This window comes from Suncus etruscus, chromosome 3 (assembly GCF_024139225.1).
Source record: "Suncus etruscus isolate mSunEtr1 chromosome 3, mSunEtr1.pri.cur, whole genome shotgun sequence".
Classification (NCBI taxonomy): Eukaryota; Metazoa; Chordata; class Mammalia; order Eulipotyphla; family Soricidae; genus Suncus; species Suncus etruscus.
The window spans coordinates 12,200,194-12,222,603 of NC_064850.1; the positions used below are offsets into that span (position 1 = coordinate 12,200,194).

A 22,410-nucleotide genomic window follows, 5' to 3' on the forward strand; every position below is an offset into this window, starting at 1 on the left:
CACATCCGACAGCACTCAGGGGTTACTCCTGGCTCTATGCTTAGAAATCGCTTCTGGCAGGCTCGGGGGACCATGTGGGATGCCAGGATTTGAACCACCATTCTTCTGCATGCAAGGCAAACGTCTTACCTCCATGCTATCTCTCCTGCTCCAATATAAATAATTTATTATAAGTCAGTCTATGATAAAGGCTGTAGTAGAAGGATCATTAAGTCAGATAGGCTTTGTTTAATACTCAACTTCATGACTTATTATTGTGCTAAATAATACTTGGTTTCTCATTCTGCAGAATGAAGATAATAGTACTTGGAAATACTATTGATAAAATGAACATACAGTTCTATTATAGAGCACTTGGCAGGTAAAAAAAAACTCATTAAATGTTAGCTTCTTTTAACTAAGAAGAAATGTAATCAAGGAAGATGCTACTTATTCCTGTAGAGGTTTTCAAAGATAAAGGATGAGCTTTGAGGTCAGAGAAGGATTTTGAGGCATATTAGATCAATTCCAAGAACACTTTACCTTTAAAAACTGCGTGAGAAAAGGTATACAAGGTGGGAAACCTAAAAATACACTTATTGGAAGTTAGTATAGTACAGAGCCTTAAGAAAATAGTTGGATCTTTGTGGGTAAAAGAGAAAAATAAAAACCTGCATCGTAGGCAAGTCAAATTAAAGAAAAAAAGAACAAACAAAATATAACCCCTAGTAAAAGTATACTTCCTTAGTCCATTCCTATTTACTTCCATGACTAATAAATTTGGGAAGGTCTCTGGAAAATTCTTGTGGGCTGATATTTTCCTAACCACTATTCAAAACTACTTTAAGCTGATATTCTAAGCTGATCATTTCATTAATATTAAACTGAGAGTATGTTCCCAAGTTTCCAGGAATTTGCTGAATTGTTTTTCCTTGTTATCTGTTTCCTTGGGTTACTTCCATTTTTTCTTTGTCATTTTGTAAAATTTGATTCAGATTAAAAAAAATATTTTTTTTGAGCCACACCTGATGGCGCTCAGGCGTTACTCCTGGCTCTGTGCTTGGAAATCACTCCTGTCAGGCTCCAGGGACCATATGAGATGCTTGGGATTGAATCAGGGACAGGCAAATTGTGCACAAGGCAAATGCCGTGCCTGCTGCGTTATCACTCTAGCCCCAAGATTCCTTAGATTTTTATAAGTGATTAATAATGTTAAAGAAGACAATTTATAGACTGGCTGTGCCTTTCTCTGATGATGTCAAAGATGTAAAATATATAAATGATAAACTTTATAGATTTCTTTTGGTGGGGATTCTGAAATTAATGATTTAATTCTCAGAACTTGATAAAATTTTATTTAACATATTTAATAGTCGATCATAATACATTTGTTTCCAGATAAGTGAAAGCAAGGTTATTGAAAAAATGGAAAGAAAAATAAAATGGAAGAGAAAAAGGAAAGAAAAAGGACAGTAGAAACCTCATTTTGAAAATTATTTTATCTTCAATAACATCATTAATACAATGGTGGAAGGTGTAGTAAGCTCTTGTTATATATTCAGTCTGTTAAATTGGGGTGTTCCTTAAATTGGGATGACAGCATAAAAGAAATGAAGTTGTTCAGAGATTCAAAGCTATGATATTATGAATTTTAGGGGCATATACTCAGATGCCAGGCTTCCTAGAAGAAAGGCTCAGTTTGAACATGGTGACTGCTTTTGTGGGTTCGAGCTTGAAATTTTTTAAATGATGCTTTGTCTTAAAATTTCTGTACTATTAATAATCAAATAGACTCTTGGATTGACTTTGCCTTGTTTCTTCATTGGGTAACTTGTATTCCCCATTAGGTATTTATCCTAATCTTGTTTGGTTTGGCTTCTGAAGCTCTGGAATGTTTTATTAAAAAAGGACTTACAGAGAATGGCTGTTCTCCTAAAAAATGAAAAGTCAGAAATGGGAATAACATAATCATATATTGTTCTTGAAATAGGAAACTTGTTTTGTCTTGGGGGCTTCTAGTCTGTTTTGGGCTATTAATGTTGAGGGCTTACTTCTGTCTTTGTGCTCAGGAATCGCTCCTGGCAATGTTTGGAGAGGTATACATGGTTTTGGAGATTGAATGGGAGTCTATCTCGTGCAAGGCAAGTGCCTTAACTTTTGTACTAGACTCGATTTTACTTTAAAAAACTTCTTTTCTGGGCCTGGAGAGATAGCACAGCGGCGTTTGCCTTGCAAGCAGCCGATCCAGGACCAAAGGTGGTTGGTTCGAATCCCGGTGTCCCATATGGTCCCCCTGTGCCTTCCAGGAGCTATTTCTGAGCAGACAACCAGGAGTAACCCCTGAGCATCGCTGGGTGTGGCCCAAAAACCAAAAAAAAAAAAAAAAAAAAAAAAAAAAACTTCTTTTCTTTAGACTCTGATATGAATAATTTGAAAGCTGTTCTCTCTTTCTCTTTGCCATGAATTAAAAAAAAGCCTTAATGTTAGTACTAAAATGACATTGAGTTCCTAAATTAAAGAGAATTTACTATTTTTTAATTTACATATTTTTAATATTAGGTCTTGTCATTTATGAAAATGGTCTGTTTTTCAGTACTTCTATAGGCCTCTTGCAATGATAGGGAATTTGACCCCCAAACTTCTTATATATTTTGATTAAATTTGTTCATTAGTGTTTTGTTTTGTTTTTTTTTTTTTTTTTTTGGTTTTTCGAGCCACACCCGTTTGATGCTCGGGGGTTATTCCTGGCTAAGCGCTCAGAAATCGCCCTTGGCTTGGGGGGACGATATGGACACCTGGGGATCGAACCGATCAAACCGCGGTCCTTCCTTGGCTAGCGCTTACAAGGCAGACTCCTTACCTCTAGTGCCACCTCGCCTGCCCCGTTCATTAGTTCTTTACTCTTTTTAAACGAGAGTCTAAAAAATTACAGCCAAATTGATCTTTGCCACAGAAAATTGATTTTTACATATAGGTATTGAGCCCATAAAATTTAACTGACTTTCATATTAAAATGCTTTGTAGATTTTCTTGGGTTTTCTGGGAAAACTCATATAGTGACAATTTTCTTTTACCTTCCAAATCTTATTTTTTCTTGAATAGAAGTGAATATGGGATCTTGCTTTGTTTCTGACTTAAAGAGTGTCCATTTAGTATATCATTTCTTTTTTTTTTGGTTTTTGGGCCACACCCGGTAACGCTCAGGGGTTACTCCTGGCTATGTGCTCAGAAGTTGCTCCTGGCTTGGGGGACCATATGGGACACCGGGGGATCGAACCGCGGTCCGTCCAAGGCAGCGCTGGCAAGGCAGGCAACTTACCTTTAGCGCCACCGCCCGGCCCAGTATATCATTTCTTATACCAAGAAGTTTCATATTGCTGTTGGTATGGAAAGTTGGTGTGAGTGCAGCGTTATTAAACATAGAAACTGCATTGTGCACTTGTGTAAATTTGGTGAGACCTTTGGGTCTCAGGACAACTTGTCAATGTTCTACAAAGCCGCTAAGCACTTAAACATAGTTTTAGGACTGTTGAGTGAATAATTTATCTATGTTTTTACCTTGTGACTTTATCATCTGACAGTATTGCTTTGAAATTTCACCTAACACTAGCTGATGTCTTATTTCATCCCTATTCTTTCTATTCAAAATTTTTTTGAGTTTTGTTCTTCCCTAATCCCCCCCCAACATGTGTTCTGAAAATTTACTGTTCTTTTGATCCCCAATAAATGTACTTTGACTTTATTTATTTATTTATTGGCAGAATAGAGGGAACTTGGAACTCCAACCAATTACTCAGGTGAAGTAAAGAACTTCATAGATTGCAGACCAGGTTAAGGAAGTGGGAACAAGACTTTTGGGGGACTTCGTTCTCCAGGGTTCCTGTGAATTTCCCTACTAAGAAGAGAAAAAGCCTGTTTTTGGCTGCCAAAAATTGGGTGCAGTGACTAGACACTGAACTCTGAATTTTAGTGAACATGTAGTGACAGGCAATGTGCTGTCTCCAGCTTACCAGGAGTCTCAACAGCTGTCAGCACCTCAGGCTACAACAGCCTTCATGATAGCTCAGCCCTGCATAAGAGGATTTGGTGCACTATTCAGATCCCTCTAACCATCACTGAAAACTTAAGTAAACCACCAATGGTAGTAGACACCCATGACTGGACTTTGAGGAAGTATTTGAAAACTTGGTCTTTGAGTTCAGCAAGAAAACAGATCTGATCACATGCAGAGAAGACAATAAGAGATCTCATATTTAGGGGGGGTTCTTACCCCTGCAGCATAGAAATGGAAGAAACAGACTGCTTCCTTCCTTCCTTCCTTCCTTCCTTCCTTCCTTCCTTCCTTCCTTCCTTCCTTCCTTCCTTCCTTCCTTCCTTCCTTCCTTCCTTCCTTCCTTCCTTCCTTCCTTCCTTCCTTCCTTCCTTCCTTCCTTCCTTCCTTCCTTCTTCCTTCCTTCCTTCTTCCCTCCCTCCTTCTTCCCTCCCTCCTTCTCTCCCTCCCTTCCTCCCTTCATCCCTCCCTCCCTTAATCCCTCCTTGGGATTAAGGCTTGGGGGACCATATGAGATGCTGAGGGATTAAACCAATGACCATCCTAGGTCAGCTGTGTGCAAGGCAAACATCCTACCACTGCACCATTGCTCTGGCCCCAGACTGTTTTCTTTAAAGAAGATTGCTGTTTTCCAGTTTCTGGAGTTTGATAACATGTTGCTTATACATATAGAATTCATTATGATCAGACATTATTTTAACATCTATTTACATATTTTGGAGTGCCTTGTACAAATTAGGGTCTTCATAAATGTGTATTGAACTGAAACTAATCATCTTTGACCATCTTATTATATTATCATACTTACATTTTTAAAAACCATTTTAGTCTTCTTCATTCTGTTCATCTCTCTGCCCATTTCTTTAAAAAAATTGCTTTATTTTAAACACTGTGGTTTAAAATTATGAGTTGCTCGTAATACAGTTATTTATGACAATAAGTATTGGAACACCATTCCCACCACCAGGCTGACATTGCCTCTACCATTGTCTCCAGTTTCCCAACCTCCCCATGTCTACCCCATGACAGGTATGAATAATTTACTTAATATTGCTTGTTACAATTAAATAGTAATAATGGATTATTGAAAAAAATCTTCATTAAAAGAAAATCGTCATCTTTCGCAATGGGCTTTTGTAACCACACACCCATTCCTCCTGCGTAATCTTACCTGCTAATAGACCTCTCGTTTCTGGGAGGGGTCTTGGGAGGTAATAAGAGCTTTGGCCGGAAGGGAAAAAGGGGATTTTGCCTGGATGGAGAATGGAGGAGGAAACCAGAGAAGGAGATGGCCGAGGGACAATTTAGAATGCAGGGCTGAATAAGGATCCAGTGTAAATGGTTATGATAGGCCACACATGTTGGCCAGGGCCCGAAATAAAGAGGATCTACCTTGAGGCCTGCCTGTGAGTTTTCTACCCACCGCTCTCCTGAACCCAGATACCTGCCGGCTGGAGGGGGTGAAGCCACGTGGCCTGAGCTGGAGGAGAAAGGCCTCCATCACCATTCACCTCCATCCAGCTCCATCCTAAGGGCCTAATTTATTATTTAATTCAACAAAAGATGCCTGAACAGGGACCTGAACTCTGGACCCTCAGAAATTGCTCCTGGCAGGCTTGGGGGACCATATGGGTCACCAGGTGTCAAACCTGGGTCCATCAGGATTTGACCGTGTGCAAGGCAATTGCTCTACCACTGTGCTATCTCTCTGACCCCATCTTTTTTTTTTTTTATATATATTTTAATGGTTCTCATCCAGCCGTGCTCAGAGGTCACTTCTGGCTCTAGTCTCAGAAGTCGCTCATGGCAGGCTCAGGGGACCATATGGGATGCCGGGGATCAAATTCAGGTCCATTCCAAGTTGGCCACATGCAAGGCAAACATCCCCTGCTGTGCAATCACTCTAGCCCCATCTTTTCCCATTTTTTTAAAAAAAATTTTATTGTAAAGTGAATTACAAAAATTATTTAAGGTACATAATGACAATGAATGAGGGACATTCCCACCACCAGTGTTGTCCTCCCTCCACCCCTGTTCCTGGCATGCATCCCATATCTCCCTCCTTTACCCCCTCAGAATGCTAGTGTAACTGGTCCCCATTTATACAGCTTGTTGTATATTGGGCATTGATTCTGTGGTCATTGACTTTTGATTTGGTATTCAAGTCTGGTCATTTTTTATTTCCACTAAATGTTCATACAACTGTCTGGTCCTGGTACCATCCATTTTTCCTCTTTAATTTATTAGGCTGAATAATATGATTCAAGTTATGTGGTTCTGTTAGAGATAAAAAGGAAAAGAAAAAGAAAAGGAAAAAAAACAACAACTGGGAGGAGCCCATCTAGGTGTTATAAATTTCAATTTAGTAGAAGGGAATAAAAGTAGCCAAACAAAACAACCAAGTAACAACAACAGATAGACAAGAAAAGAACAAACAAAAAAACTTAAACAGCAACAACAAAAAACAAACAAGCAACAAATACAAAGAAAGAAACAAAGAAAAACAAAACAAGACAATCAAACAAACAAAACAAGAAAACCAGTCCAAGAACCCAAACCAGCAAGTACATAAAAAACTTTGTGTTTCTTCTTTTTTGCAAAGGCACAGTAAGTATTGGGGAAATTAGAAAGAGAATTCCCTTGGCCTAAGAGATACAGGGTTTCTCCACCCTTGAAGCATACTGTCATGGGACCATTCACACTCCTTTTAACACCCCAAGGTCTTTTTTATGGTGCTGGGCAACTTTCTGCTCTATGTGGATGATGAAATCAGGCCTCTCTAAGTAGAGATCTTGGTATTTACACAGGTCATAGAACAAAGCCTAAGATAGAGTCTTTCTTTACAATTCTAGAAATTCAATTCCATTACTGTTGTAATCAGTCTTTTATAAATGGTGGTTTTGGTTTTTGCACAGAGCTTAGGATGTATCCTGGGATAGAGTTTCTTTCATAATGTTTTCAGAAGTTCTGTTCCATCGCAGTTGTCAAAGTCAGACCTCTGGGATTGGAGTTCTTAGTTTTTGTACAGATCCTAGGCCAAAGCCTAGGTTAGGGTCTTTTTTGTTGGCCACAGGGTAAGTACTGCCCAGTCTTGGCTGTCAAAGTCAGTCTTCTGTAGTTGCCATCTTGGTTTTTGCACAGAACAAATCTCTTCTGGTTTCATCTTATCATTAGGACAACCTGCTCTTAGATGAGGTTATTGTTATTTCCTCTTTGTCGAGATGTCATATCCAAACTGACGCAAGTTGGTGCTACAGCAGTATTAGGAATTTTCCAGGGCGAGTTTGGTTCTTGAAGCTGTTGCAGGGAACTGTATGGAATCTATGTCTGGGATCTAGGTCTTGGAATTGCAAAGTCGCTGCTTGATCACATGGAGTCTAAGTTGGGTCTACATGACACGTGTTCAGGGTGGGAAGTGCCCCTTTATTATAAAATGAATGGGTTCTTATCCATAGTAGATAAGATCTTGTTTCTATACATAAATTTTCTCCTTTATTAGTATGCCTTTGCAAAAAGAAATGGTGCCATATTATATTGCTGGTGCATTTGGGGTTTAAGTATGTCAGGCTATCCAATGTGCACTGGTTTTGACCTGAGCTTTTATCCCAGGCAAGACTTTTTTCTTGTAGGTTTTCATACCAAGCAGAACCAAAACAGGTGAAATTAAAGAAGAGAAAAAAGTGTAATAGAAGAAATAAATAAAAATAAATTTAAAAAAATAATTAAAGATAAAAAGTTGTTTAAGAGGCTATCTTCCATTTGGGAATAAACAGACTAGGAGGTATTGTTATAGAGGTATTTAACATATAAAGGAAATACATTAAGTCTTTTGAGATATTCTTGTGTGCGGTGAAATCCAGGGCACATTTTCATCATACACCATGGCCTTGTTGAGTTTGAGAAATGATTTTCAGCTATTACGGATCAGGTAGTGTCCTTGGGTTGTGGGTCCTTTTGGGGCTGAATCAGTAGCATGCAATAGTCCACATTTGGGAGGGTGAGAAGAAGGGCCACAAAGCATGAGTCAGCAGGAATGATGGTTGTAGTTTCTTGTCTTTTCCCATTTTTATTTTGTCTTCTACTCCTCTGACTAAGGCACTTGCCAGCTATTTAGTAGACAACAGAATAGTTTCATAGTTTTGTTTTCTGTTTATTTAACTTCTTCATCTCTCTCAACTGATTTCTTTTATTTTTTAGTTTTACTTATACTCAAGACATGTAGGTTATAATTTCTCAGATACAACTTTATACTTCCTTGCTACAACCATTACATTTTTATTAGCTGCTAGCCTCTTGCCCTGTTTCACTGAGTTAAGTACAAATACTTAACCTTGAATTTAAAGCACTTTATACCTGTCTGGAACCTACCTCCATCTCACTAAGGAGATTTTTAAAGAGGTGAGTAAAATGCTTATTCATGGCTATGAGTTTCAAAAGATTTTAAAGACGTGACTTGAAAATTACATAAATCAATATATAATGAACTTTGACCGTGTTCAGAGAAATCCAGAAAAAAGATTTTTTGAAATCTTGGATTATTATTCATATTGTTTCCTTGGAGAAACTGATCATAGTTTCATGGTCTTATATCTTCAACTTTTAAAAAAAATATCCATAGTAAATTTCTGCTTGTTTTTAGAATACAAATATATGTTTTGGAATAGTTGGTTCTGTTTTGTGAGTATAAAAGCATTTCCTATAGAAGCCAAGAGATAGTACAGGAGTTAGAGTACTTGCCTTGCATGCCACTGACCCTGGTTTGAATCCTAAGCATCAAATAAATGGTTATCTGAGCACAGCCTCAAGTCAGTCCTGAGCATAGAGTCCCTGAATACCATTAGGTTTGATTGAAAATAAATATTTTTTCCTATGTCAGAAAATTCGGATGCATATAATAGATATTTTTTTTGCTTTAAATATTAGTGGGTCCCTTTCCAATATTTTGGAAGTGTTATTTTAAACTGTATTATCTCAGCTACTACTGTGCAATCTCAGTAGTTTAAATTTGCGTTGGAATAATTTGAAGGAAAACAACATTGTAGATGTGATAGGATTTTTAGGATACATTGCAAAGTTTAGATTTGCTTAATCTCAGCCTATAGTAGGTTGTTAATAATATGGACATTTAAGGTCAAAAGGTACTTTTGGAAATATGGGTAATTCAGTTTGTGTTGTTTGAAAATATTTTTCTTTTAATTTAAAAGTTTTAGACACTATGATTTACAATACTGTCTAAGACAGGGTGTCTCGGACAGTGTTCCAATACCAGGGCCCTTTTCTCTTCATCACTGTGTCAGGTCTCTCTCCCTCCGTCTCTTCTATGGTTTTGTCAGGTTATGTCGCTTTTAGCCATTTGGGGTTAAGAGATCATTATTTGTAGTGTTAGCTGCTCCATTTTGTGTGTGTGTGTGTGTGTGTTAGTACAAAGACATTCCTATTTCTCTTTTAATAAAAACGTTTGTGTGGAAAATATTTGAGATGACTAAAATGTGTCGGATAATAAGCTGTAGTGAAAAAAAAAACAGCCACTTTGAAAGAATAATTCTAAATTTCCAAGAATTTCTGAAAATGAAGGATGTAAATTTAATACATGGCGACCTTTTAGGATTGAATTGGTTACTTCTCTCAGTGTTATTTGGCGAGTGGGGGTGGGCCACACCCAGTAGTGCTCAGGGTTACTCCTGGCTCTGCTCTCAGAAATCGCTCCTGGCAGGCTTGGGGGGGGCAAATGGGTTGCCAGGGTATTGAATCCAGCTCTGTCCCGGTTGGCCACATGCAAGCCTTACAGCTATGCTATTTCTCAGGCCCCCTAAGTGGTTATTTTGATTCTACAAAGTTCTCCCTCCCTCCCTCCCTCCTTTCCCTCCCTCCCTCCCTTCCCTCCCTCCCTCCCTTCCCTCCCTCCTTCCCTCCCTTCCCTTCCCTTCCCTCCCTCCCTCCCCCCTCCCTCCCTCCCTCCCTCCCTCCCTCCCTCCCTCCCTCCCTCCCTCCCTCCCTCCTTCCTTCCTTCCTTCCTTCCTTCCTTCCTTCCTTCCTTCCTTCCTTCCTTCCTTCCTTCCTTCCTTCCTTCCTTCCTTCCTTCCTTCCTTCCTTCCTTCCTTCCTTCTTTCTCTTGTGTCTTTCTCTCTCTTCCCTCTCTTCCCTCCCCTTCTCCTGGCGGTGCAAAGGTAGTTTACTTAGGGCTCTGTGCACAGGGATCACTTCTTCTTTTTTCAGGGGTGGGCACACTTGGTAGCACTTATGAGTTACTCCTGTCTCTGCGCTCAGAAATTGCTCCTGGCAGGCTCGGGGGATCATATGGGATACTGGGGATTGAACCCGGGTCCATCTAGGGTCTGCTACATGCAAGGCAAATGCCCTACTGCTGAGGGATCACTTCTGATGACATTTGGGGTAATATACTGTGCTGTATATATATATGTATATGTATATATATACAGGGCTGACCACATGCAAAGCAAAGACCTTACTTAACCCTAATACTATTTTCTCTAATCCTACAAAGCTTTTATACCCATAATTTAGTTAAAAATCTTAGCAGTTTTGGCTGTATACAGTGGACATCACATGTACATTGCACAAAACTGAACTTGTTTCAATCTATGGGAACCCACATAGTTCTCCAAGCCTGCTCGGAGATATCTCTGAGCTCAGAGCCAGGAATAAGCCCCGACCACCATCTGGTGTAGCCCCAAATAAAAAATAAACAAATAGATGCAATCCATTCATACATACTTTTACTGTGTGAAGAGTTATGTCTATCAACAAATTCAAAATATTTTGTACTGAATTTTTTCTACTTTTGCATTCTTAAGAAAAATGAATAAAATTTTTTTGTACTATGAGTTCACTTCCTTACGCTAAACTCATTCCATTTTCTAAGGGTCTCCTGATTTATAGGCTTTCAAAAATCTTTCCTCTTCCAACTTGAAGTTCACTAATTAACTTCTTCCTAATTTGGAGCTTCAGTGTGAAAAATCTGTGTGTTGTTTGATTTGGCACTAGAGAGCATCTTATTTGAAATGAGATCATGCGTCCTCCATTTTGGATAAACTCAGAAGTAGCATCTTTGTAGCATTGAGGAAACTGGAAAATAACTTTTCTACTAAGATGATGCTTCTCTTACACACTCCCTTAACTTCAGTTAGGTACTGGCTGTACCACTTCCAGATTAAACAACTGGACTCTGAACCTGGTTAAGAAGCTTATTTATAAGTTTGGGAATAAAGAGGCATGAATTACAGCTGTTAACAGCTGTAAATTTGGTTGATTAAGCTGTGTGTAGACAAATTTATTAGGGGTAACTGTTCACTAAAAATTCCAGTTCACTTACATATGAAGGTAGTTTGGCTATTTCTTACTAGTTTCCATCATTTCTAGCCAAGAAAAATAAACATTTTCTTGCAAAGCATGCACCCTAAAGGTTAGAAATGTTCAGTGTTTTATCAGTCACACTGGCTGTCATGAATCCCAGTAAACAAACATGGTGCTATCTGTGTAGATGCCTGGAGAAGTACAGAGACTCTAGAGAGATATTTAATTTCAGACACTTTTCCAGACCTTTCAAAGAAGGAGAAGTTAATTATGAATAGACATTCATTGTAATGGAAGAATTGGGTCTTTATTTTCGCTTAACGATTCAGGGAAGTCAGTGCCTTTAGTGGATATTAATTGATGAGTCAAAGGTGATGTTTCAATAATTTTTAAGTATTATAATTATAGTTTAATTTTATAATTTTTTGGTTTGTGTTTGTTTGGGGGTCACACCTGGCTGGGCTCAGAATTTACTCCTGGCACTGCACTGCACTCAGGAATTACTCCTGGTGGGCTCAAAGGACCATATGAGATGCCAGGGATTGAACTCAGGTCAACCACATGCAAGGCAAATAGTCTACCGACTTTACTATTGCTCTGACCCTTATAGCTTTTAATTTTAAATTAAAACATTTTAGTGTGAAACATTTCTCTCTAGATTGGGTAAACTATGGCCCAGGGGCTAATCTACAGAATGTTTTTGTAATATCGATAAGCTAGAGACTAGTTTTATATTTTTATTTATTTCTAAATTAGGTTTTAATTTGAAAATTAAATGTTCAAAGGGTTATTGTAAACCAACAAAAAGAATGAATTTCAGAAAACATTTGTACAAGAGTGGGTTGTTTGCCTTGCATGTGACCAACTTGGGTTCAATTTCGGATATCCTATATGGTCCCCTCAACCAGTGCAAAGGCAGGAGTAATCCCTGGGCATTGCTAGGTATGGCCTCCAAGCCAAAAAATAATACACTCTGCATAGTATTCAAAAACTGAAATGCTTATCTTTTACCCTTTAAGAAAAAACATGGCCAGCTTTGTGTCTATATTAGTAATGTAATGATCAAGAATATAATTGATCCATTATAAGGGTAAGTAATAGCCTTATTTATTATTTGTATTAAAAAGAAATTTGACATTCAATAAAGGGTATATAAATTTTAAAAGTTATGGGAAATATTATTGTTTTTACATATTTATTAGTCTGCTTGTTTGCAGTACTTTAGCCATGGAGAATTACAAGTATTAGTTGCTATTTAATAAATGCTTAATATCTGGAAGTTACTTATGATTCATTTTAAGAATCTCTTATTTTATTTTTTACTTTTTGCACTATATTTAATATTGTGACCCTTTTGAAATTCATTTAGATTCTAATTAGAATGCAGTCTTCTTTTTATTATTTTTTTTATTAGACTTTGCGGTCACACACCCCCTGAAATGCAAGGCAACTGTACTGCCTTCTGTACTATCACTCTGGACCCTAGAATGCATTCTTTTTTGTTTTGTTTTGGGCACACCCTGTGGTTCCAAGAAGTTATTCTTGGCTCTGTGCTCAGAAATTACTCCTGGCAGGCTTGGGAAACCATATGGAATGCCGGTATCGAACCCAGGTCAGCTGTGTGCACCGCAAATGCCCTACTCACTGTGCTATTGCTACAGTCCCTAGAATGCATTCCTAAGTGTGATAGTTTCATTTTTTTCCTCTTGGCTATGTAACAAATCATACTCATACTTAGGTCAGTGTGACCTAAAAATAAAACAACAACAAAAAACACTTTAAAAAATTGAGAGTAAACTTAGCAAAGGGCATGACTTAGATATTGAAAACCCTATACAAAACTAAACTAGACAAACATGAAAAAACTAAAATAGAAAGAAGACATGAAGAGTGGAAGAACAGCTTATATTCACAGATTAAAAGAGAAAACATGATTAAAATGCCATCATACCTAAAACAATAAATAGATTGAACATAATCCCTACTAAAATTCCAGTGCTATTCTTCAAGGAAATAGAATGAGCAACTCTAAAATTTGTGCTGAAACAAAAGACCACCAAAAGCCAAAGTGATGTGAGAAAAAAGGTAAAAAATGGAGATATCATATTCCTTAACTTCATTATTTTTTTTTTTTTGGTTTTTGGGCCACACCTGGTGATGCTTAGGGGTTACTCCTGGCTATGTGCTCAGAAATTGCTCCTGACTTGGGGGACCATATGAGACACTGGGGATCAAATCCAAGTTCGTCCTGGGTCAACCACGTGCAAAGCAAATGCCCTACCACTGCACTATTGCTCCGGCCCCGACTTCAAATTATTTTATAAAGCAGTAATGACTAGAACAATACAGTACTGGAATAAAAATGGATAGAGACTAATGGAGGGCATATAAATTAATCTATATGTTTATATATGTGTATATATATATATATATATATATATGGACTTCTAATCTGCAATAATAAAGTTTGGACTATACAATAGAGAACTGAAATCTTTTTAACAAGGGTGCTGAGAGATCTGAATAGTCAGAAACAACTAGATCATAATATAATACCATACATGAAATTTTACTCAAAATGAATTATAGACCCCCCCCAAACCATAAAACATGTCGAAGAAAACATTGGTGATGTACTCTAGGACCTTAACATTAGATATATGATCAATACTTAATTCCAGTTGCAAGGGAAATAAAAGAAAGAATAAAGAAATGGAATCATTTCAAATTAAAAACTTTTACACAACCAGGGGTCTGAGCAGTAGGGTGCTTGGGTAGGGTGCTTGCCTTGCACTTGGCTGACCTGGGTCCAATCCCTTGCACTCCATGTGGTCTCCTGAGTTTCACCAGGAGTGATCCTTGAGTGCAGAGCCAGGAGAAATCCTTGAATGTCACTAAGGTGGTCCTTGGTCAAAAATAAATAAACAGAAAAAGCTTTTATACAAGCAAAAAAAATTTGCCACATAAAAAGGACAACTGAACATTTGGAGAATATATTTGTTCACTCCACTAGAGGTTAATGTGTAAAATTTACGAAGAACCTGCATAAATCAATGATTTAAAAAAAAAGCAAACAACACAATTAAAAAAATGGGGTAAAGACCTAAATAGAACTATCCAAAGAAAACATTTGGATGCTCACAGACACATGAACAAATGTTTAGCACCATTTATTATTAGGGAAATGTAAATGAAAACCATGTTGCAGTATCACTTCACATTAGTGAGAATGAACTTTTTCAGAAAGATTGGATATAACAAGTGTTAACATCAAGGATATGGGGAAAAAAAGGGAATTCTGGTACATTCTTAGTGGGTATGTACATTATTCAGCCACTATGGAAAACGGTCTAGATGCCTTTAAAGGAAAAAAACAGCATGGACGAGGAAGATAGCTTAAGTGGTAGGGTACCTGCTTAGCATGAGTGAGGTCCTGAATTTAATGCAACTGTATGGCCTGGAGGCTCCTAGCACTACTGGATGATCCCCCTGCTGGCTCATGTTGGTGTTGACTATTGTTGGTGTTGTCCTGGTGGTCCATCTACTGTAGGACCCAAACATCACCACCATATCCTTAGGTCCTAGCATTGAGCCATCCAGCCATCCAATTGGCTGAGTATTGGGAGCAGTGAGGCCCACCAGCTGCACTCCAGAGATGAACTTTCACAATTTCGGATAAATGGGTGGATCTTGAAGTGATTATGTTAGTGTAATGACCATGAAAGTGAAAAACAATCAAATGATTTTATGTAGAATTTGATAACAAGAATAAATAGACTTGGGGCCAGAGAGATAGCAAGGAGGCAAGGCATTTGCCTTGCGTGCAGAAGGATAATGGTTCTAATCCCGGCGTCCCATATGGTCCCTGGAGCCTGCCAGGAGCAATTTATGAGTGTAGAGCCAGGAGTAACCCCTGAGCACTGCCAGGTGACCCCCGAAAAATAGACTTGCAAAACAAAAATAACTCTAAGTTGTGTGAAAATTAGGATGATTTTCAAGAGGGATATGGGTGAGAGGAGTGAGAAGGATCTTTGTGGTGGTGAGATGGCACTGAACCTTTGGTAGTAGATATGTTGAGTATTATAGACACATAGAGATATGATATTAAACCCCTGAAATCTCATACTATTGTAAATCAGTGACATATCAATGAAAAAAGGAATGCAGCCAACCCCCCAAAAAACCAAGATAAAAAGAAACTAACCAAACAACCCCACAAAAAGAGTACTACCTTCTGTTACCTACTGTACCTACTCTTCCTGCTATTAAACCATTTATGAGCTTGTTACATTAGCAGGCCAGGGGGCTAAGGGTGGTGGTATAGGATGCACCCTGGGAACTTTGGTGGAGAGAGGTCAATACTGGTGGTGGGAATGGCCCTAATGCACTGTTACTGTATGCCTAAAATCCAACTATGAAGGACTTTGTAAATCACAATGGCTTCAATACAATATTTTTTTAAATGTTAAAAAAAACACATTTATTTAGTGGAATGGAGTGGTGAAGAGCAGCAGAAACTTAGGAGTAGACTGACTGGGTTTCTGTTCTAGCCTTCTTTCCATCTATGTCTTGAACTCTCTGTGACTCTCTGTGACTCAGTTTCCTTATCTTAATAATGACTGTTTCTCTGTGACTCAGTTTCCTTATCTTAATAATGACTGTCTCTTACTGGTAAATGTGGCACCCAATAAAATTTTCATGGGAATTCCCCCTCCAAAAGAGAGCCATAGCAAATTAAGAAATTAAAAAAAAAAGGAGATCTTATATTCTCTGACTTTAAACTATATTACAAAGTTAGAATAATCAAAGCAGTATACATAGTACTGTACCAATAAAAGTAAAAAATTATGCCAATAAAATAGAATCAAAAGTGCATAAATAAAGCCTTAGATATATAAACAGTTAAATTATTACAAAGGAGCCAAGGGCATAAAATGATGAAAATACATGTTTCAAGAAATGGTATTGGAGGAAAAATAGAAAGAATGAAACATTTTCTTTTGGTGGGGGTGGAACATACCTGGCAGTGCTAAGGACTTACTCCTGGTTCTGTGCTTAAGTATCATTCCTAAAGGTGTTTCAGGTACCATATGGGGTGCTGAAGAGGGAACTGGATAAGCTGCTTGCAAGGCAAGTGCCCTACTTACTGTATTTTCTCTTCAGCCCTAGAAATATTTTTCACTTTAAAATATAATATCTTCTAACATTATTAGAATATACAGATTGAATTTTCTTTTTAAAAATATCTCCTCCTCACATGCCAGGACAGCTAGCCAAAGGAAAATTCCCTTATCCATAGCAGACCCCCTGCAGGGTTGTTTTTTCTTACTGATAACCATTTTCAAAAGCGTGACAGATACCCTTTTTAAGATCATCCAAAAATATCCTAATTCTTGATTATTTATAGGAAAGTAAATGGAATACCCTATACACGGAGGATAGCACTCAAATAGATCTCTGAAGTAGGGGTCTCAACATTACTTTCTATACAGTGGTCCTCTCTGACTGCCGAGCCTAATCCTTAAACAATTCATTTATACAATGTATATAGCCTCTCTTATATATTGCCCTTCCACACCAGAGATCCTTCTACGCCCCCATATCCCAACCCGGATTTGTTATCGTCCCCTTATTTAACCCTCTTTACCCTCAGTTCTTAACTCGTTAGGCACCAAGACCAACCTCCTTCCCCAACAGACTACCATCCAGCTCCTCAATGAACGACACCCTCTCGATCCCCCATCTCGTGTCTCAGCAAGAAACCACAACCAACACGCCTGCTGACTCAAGCTTTGTGACCCCTCTCACCCCCATCAAATCGTGGACTGTTGCATGATACTGGAATCAGCTTCAGCAAAACCCCCAGCTCAAGGACACTACAGGACTCTGAAATGCTGCAAATCATATCTCAAACTCTAGACCAAAGTCTGTGATACGAAAAAGTGCCTTGGCTTTCACTCCCCACAAGAATATCTTAGAAGATTTATTTGGGAGGCCTATATTGCCTACATAAGCTTAATACCTTTATAATAATGCATCTTAAGATATGTATTCCTAAACATACAGATAGCCTCCCCCATCACTTTCTCTCTTCAAATACCCTTTTTCCCTTTTTTTTCTTTTTTTTTAATTTACTTTTTTTTAATCTCAGTTTTGTCTATTTGTTCTATTTTTTATATATAAATATTTTCTCTATCCTCACCAGTTTTGGTGCTGCTTGGTACAAAAACCAAGAAAACGTCTTGCCTGGGATAAAAGCTGAGACCACACCACAGATACTGTGTGTGTAGCCCGTCATCCTTACCCGGAATAGCACCAGCAATACAAAAGGACACCACACGTTTTTGTATAGGCACAGTAAATAAGGGGGAAATCATGGACTCAGACACAAGATCTTATCTTCTAAGGATAAGAACTCACACTTTTTACACAGGGTGCCTCCCATCCTGGACATATGTCATGTGGCTACAACTCAGTCTCCACGAGATTGGTCAGTGTTGGTTCATTCTCAAACCCCAGATCCCAGACATAGAACTGAAATAACTCCCTGTTACAATACCAGGAACTAAGCTCCGTTGGGAGATTTACTTGTGCCAGTGTTAATATGACAATGAGGACAGCGAGGAAATGACAACCTGACCTAAGACCAGGAGGTCCTATCACATCACCTAACACTAACTGGAAATCAGAAGATGTATCATCCTTTGAACTATGAGAAATAAGAGCACTAATTACAGAAAACTGACTTTGACAACCGTGACTGGGCAGAACTTACCTTGAGACCATTAAGGAAAACCCTACCCTAGGCTATAGCCCAGGACTCTTACAAAAATCAAGATTTCTTAGTACAGAGGCCCAATTTTGACAACAGAGACTGAGCAGAACCTTTGGAACCATAATTTCCTAGACTTCAGCTTAGGGGATGAGCAAAAACATGGAGCACATGATACAGAAAACTGAACACACCAACAGTGATGGAACAGAACCTCTAGAACCTTAAAGACTATCCTAGGCCTTGTCCTAGGACCTGCGCAAATACCAAGATTGCTAGCTACAGTGGCCTGATTTTCTCATCCACAAATGAGAGGAAAGTTTTCTGACACCACACACACACACACACACACACACACACACACACACACACACACACACACAAAAACCCTGGGATATGGCAATGAGAAGGTATGGAGCCAGTGGTTATTCCATGACAATATGCTTCAAGAGTGGAGATACCCTGGATCTCTTAGGCCACGGGAATTTACTTCCTTCCCCAGTACTTACTGTGCCTATGAAAAAAAAAGTGCAAACCCTGCCACTCCAGCATTCCTTTTTCTTGTTTTGTTTTGTTTGTTTTTGATATTATTTTCCTTCTCTTTTTTCTTCCACTTTTTTCTTTCTTTTTCACTCTTGTGGATATTATTTGGTGATTTTTTTTCTCTTTTTTTTTAGTAGTTGATACCAATTTTTTCTTCTCTTTTCCTTAACCTTTTTATCTCCAACAGAACAGCATAACTTGAATCATTCAGCCTCATAAATTGAGGAGGGGAAATGATGATACCAGGACCAGTCATATGAACATGTAGTGTAAATAAAAAATGACCAGACTGGAACACCAAACCCAAAGTCAATGACAACAGAATAGATACCCAATCTACAACAAGCTGTAAAGTGGAGACCAGTTACACTAGTATTCTGGGGGGTAAAGGAGGGAGATATGGGATGCATTCTGGGAACAGGGGTGGAGGGAGGACAACACTGGTCATGGGAATGCCCTTCATTCATTGTCACTACGTACCATAAATAATTCTGTGTAATGCACCTCAGTCACAATAAAAATAAAAAAAAAATATCTCCTCCTTGGAGCCAGAGAGATAAGGACTTGTATTTGATGGATTCCAGATACTAAGTAATCCCAGGAGTGATTTCTGAGTCAAAAGCAGGCATAAGCCCCAAACACTACCAGGTATTATGCAAAAACAAACCCTCCTTTTCTTTCCTAATTGTTGATGCATTGACTAGGGGTCACATTCATCCAACCCTGGCTCTTGCATATTTAGCTTGCTGTCAGCTAGGGAACTCCTTGACCAAGGTGCTCATTATGGCTGATTGCCTGGTCATTTGGAGTTGCACTTTCTGACCTTGGTACTTGCTTGCTTATTTAGTTCTTCTGCTTTCTGGGAGTTACCTTCCTCCGTTGTGGTGCTTACACCTGCCTTACTGTGGTTTAATCAGAAACTGTATGCAGTGCTGAGGACCAAAGGCTATAAAGCTATCAGGATTGTGCTTAAAGTATGTGGCAGCACTGGAGATTGAGCAAATAGCCATAACCTGCAGAAATAGGAGCTCTAAGGCTTTGAGCTACTACTCAGCCACTGAGTTTCCTTTCTTAGAATTACTTTATTTAAATACCATGATTTACCAAGTTGTTCATAAAGCAGTAATTTCTGGCATTCAATGTTCCAATACCTATACTACCGCCAGTTTAACATTCCTTCCACCATTGTTCCCAGTTTCCCAGCTACCTCAAGTCCCCTTGGACAGGCATAAAATAATTTATAGCTTGTTTCAACTAAAGGGCTAATGGAATTACTGGAAAAAATACTGCAGCAAAAAATTTTTTTGTGAAAATTGTTATATTTTACTATGGGGTCATTAAATTATTGTCTGAAGTTGAGCATTCTGTTGTTTGTTTATTGAGTATAATTGGTTTCTATGCTTCTTTTCCATCCAATTTGTTATGTTTCTACCGAGGTGTCAGTATTGATGAATTTGGAGGTGTCTAGGAACTCCAGGATCCATAGAACTGAGTTAATGAGTTTACATAACAGTGGGGTGAAATGTAGATATGACTGCTGATGCTTCTGGCATCAGCATAGTGTCAGGGAGAGGCTACCCCCAACTCTGAGAAGACCTTAAAGTTTTGAGCCCCTCAAACTGGTGTCCCTAGAATTTCTTTTCATTTGATATGTCTTCAGAGATCAATCATGAAGCAGTGAAGTTGGGCCATTAGCATGCTCAGTGGTTGTGGCTTTGGGCTTTGGAAGGGTGGGGACTCACCCAGCCCCCAGCCATGGGCTCCCCAGAGTTTTCAGCCAGAAGACCAATGGAAGGGTGAATTTTTATGGCTTGGCTTCTTATTTCTTCTGAGATTAGTAGAGAATCCGTGGAGCAGAGCCGATGAGTTTACATGATGGTGGCTGTGGGATGTCAGAATTTCCTTTTCATAAATCAACACTGGTTTCCTTTTCTTGTGTGTGTCCTTATTTTTTTTTAAATAGCTATTATAGATGGCCATGCAAGACTTTGAAGTTTAACTTTTCTATGTTAAAATTTTTCTTTATTCCAGAACTACCTATTTAAAGATAGATGAAGGCTATGACACAAATGCATGGGTGGGAGGTCTTGGGTATTTTGATGGTGGTGAGGTGAGGTAATTATGTACTCTAAAACCATAAATGTCAATATCATTGTAAATACATTATCTTCACTTTAATAAGTTAAAAAATATGTTGGGATTTCACCCTGGGCTTGCCTGTGTCTTTTAGGGCCTAACTTTACTAACTTTCTAAACTGGATCACAACTTCACATGGGGTAGTGTATCTTCATGTAGGGGTTTGCCAAAGTCTTAAAATTCTTTTTAAAAATAAATTTGTATGTGATTTATAAGTAAGTGTGTGATTTATATGCCTATTTTATATATTTGGGATGGCATAAAAATTTCTTTAGTGAAAAGGAGTCATAAGTGAAAAATTTTTAAGAAGCCCTTATTTAATGAGACTGTGTGAACCCAGGAGTTCAGTCCCCCATGGACACAGCTGTTGGCGTTACTTGGTAAACAGCCAGAGTACTCTGGTTGGCACACTGCAACCAGTGTGTACAAACCCAACAACAGCAAGATGTGTTAAAGCAGTATAGTTGAAACATATGAGTAGTGCAACATAAGTATGACCCTCATTGAATCCTCGATGTGTTGTGCAACCTCCAGGCATTACAACAGCAACAAGCAATGACAAGTGGAAAAGGAGGGTGACTATCAAATCAAAAATTTGAAAGAAAAGCCAAGGGGCTGGAGAGACAGTACAGTTGGCAAGCACTTGCCTTTCATGCAGCTGACATAAACTCAAAACCCAGCACTCCATATGGTCCCTTGAGCCCAACAGGAGTGATTCCTGAGCACAGAGCAGGAAAAAGTCCTGAATACCACTGGATGTGGTTAAAAAAAATAAATAAGAATGAGAAATAGGGCCCGGAGAGATAGCACAGCGGCATTTGCCTTGCAAGCAGCCGATCCAGGACCAAAGGTGGTTGGTTCGAATCCCGGTGTCCCATATGGTCCCCCGTGCCTGCCAGGAGCTGTTTCTGAGCAGACAGCCAGGAGTAACCCCTGAGCACCGCCGGGTGTGACCCAAAAACTAAAAAAAAAAAAAAAAAAAAAGAATGAGAAATAAAGAAAAAAAATCCTAACGAAGAAATTAGAGTAGGCCTGGCCTTTGTACTGCTACTGTGTGTGTGTGTGTGTGTGTGTGTGTGTGTGTGTGTGTGTGTGTGTGTGTCTTTGGCATATAGTCATGAGTAAGATACTCCAAAAATCTTTTTCTTATGGAGCTCTTCATTTATTTAGGTTAAGCAAGAAAGTTGTTTTCTGAAACTTAAAGAGATGCAAAGGCAGATAAGGGGAGAAGTACATGTTGGGGAGAGAACACAGGCTTCTTGAGAGTAGAAATAAGCAAAGATACATAGAGACTAGAAATAACATGTTCAAGGGAGAATACTGCTGAAAGAGCAAACCTGAAACTGATTTTATTTAAAAAAATGTGATCAATGTATAAAAGAAATAAAGAAAGAAACCTTGCACAGATATCTTTCACTTTTGGTCTTTGTTTTCTTGCGCTCTCTCTTTCTCTCTCTCTCAAGCATCCTATTTTCCTTAGAATTAGTATCCTCCCTCAACAGAACTCTTTTACTTCAAGAAAGTACAAAGTTGTTTGTCAGCTAATGATCACTTGAGGAAAACTGAAGCTCTATTGTTCTAAAAGCTAGTCTGGTTCCTGTATGCCTCATATTC

The 22,410-nt window shown here is 38.6% G+C and overlaps 1 protein-coding gene across 1 annotated transcript in view; it reads left to right on the forward strand.

Annotated features, from left to right (window-relative positions):
• RAD51B (RAD51 paralog B) overlaps positions 1-22,410 on the forward strand; it is a 632,113-nt gene that overhangs the window by 144,105 nt on the left and 465,598 nt on the right. The window lies entirely within an intron of this gene.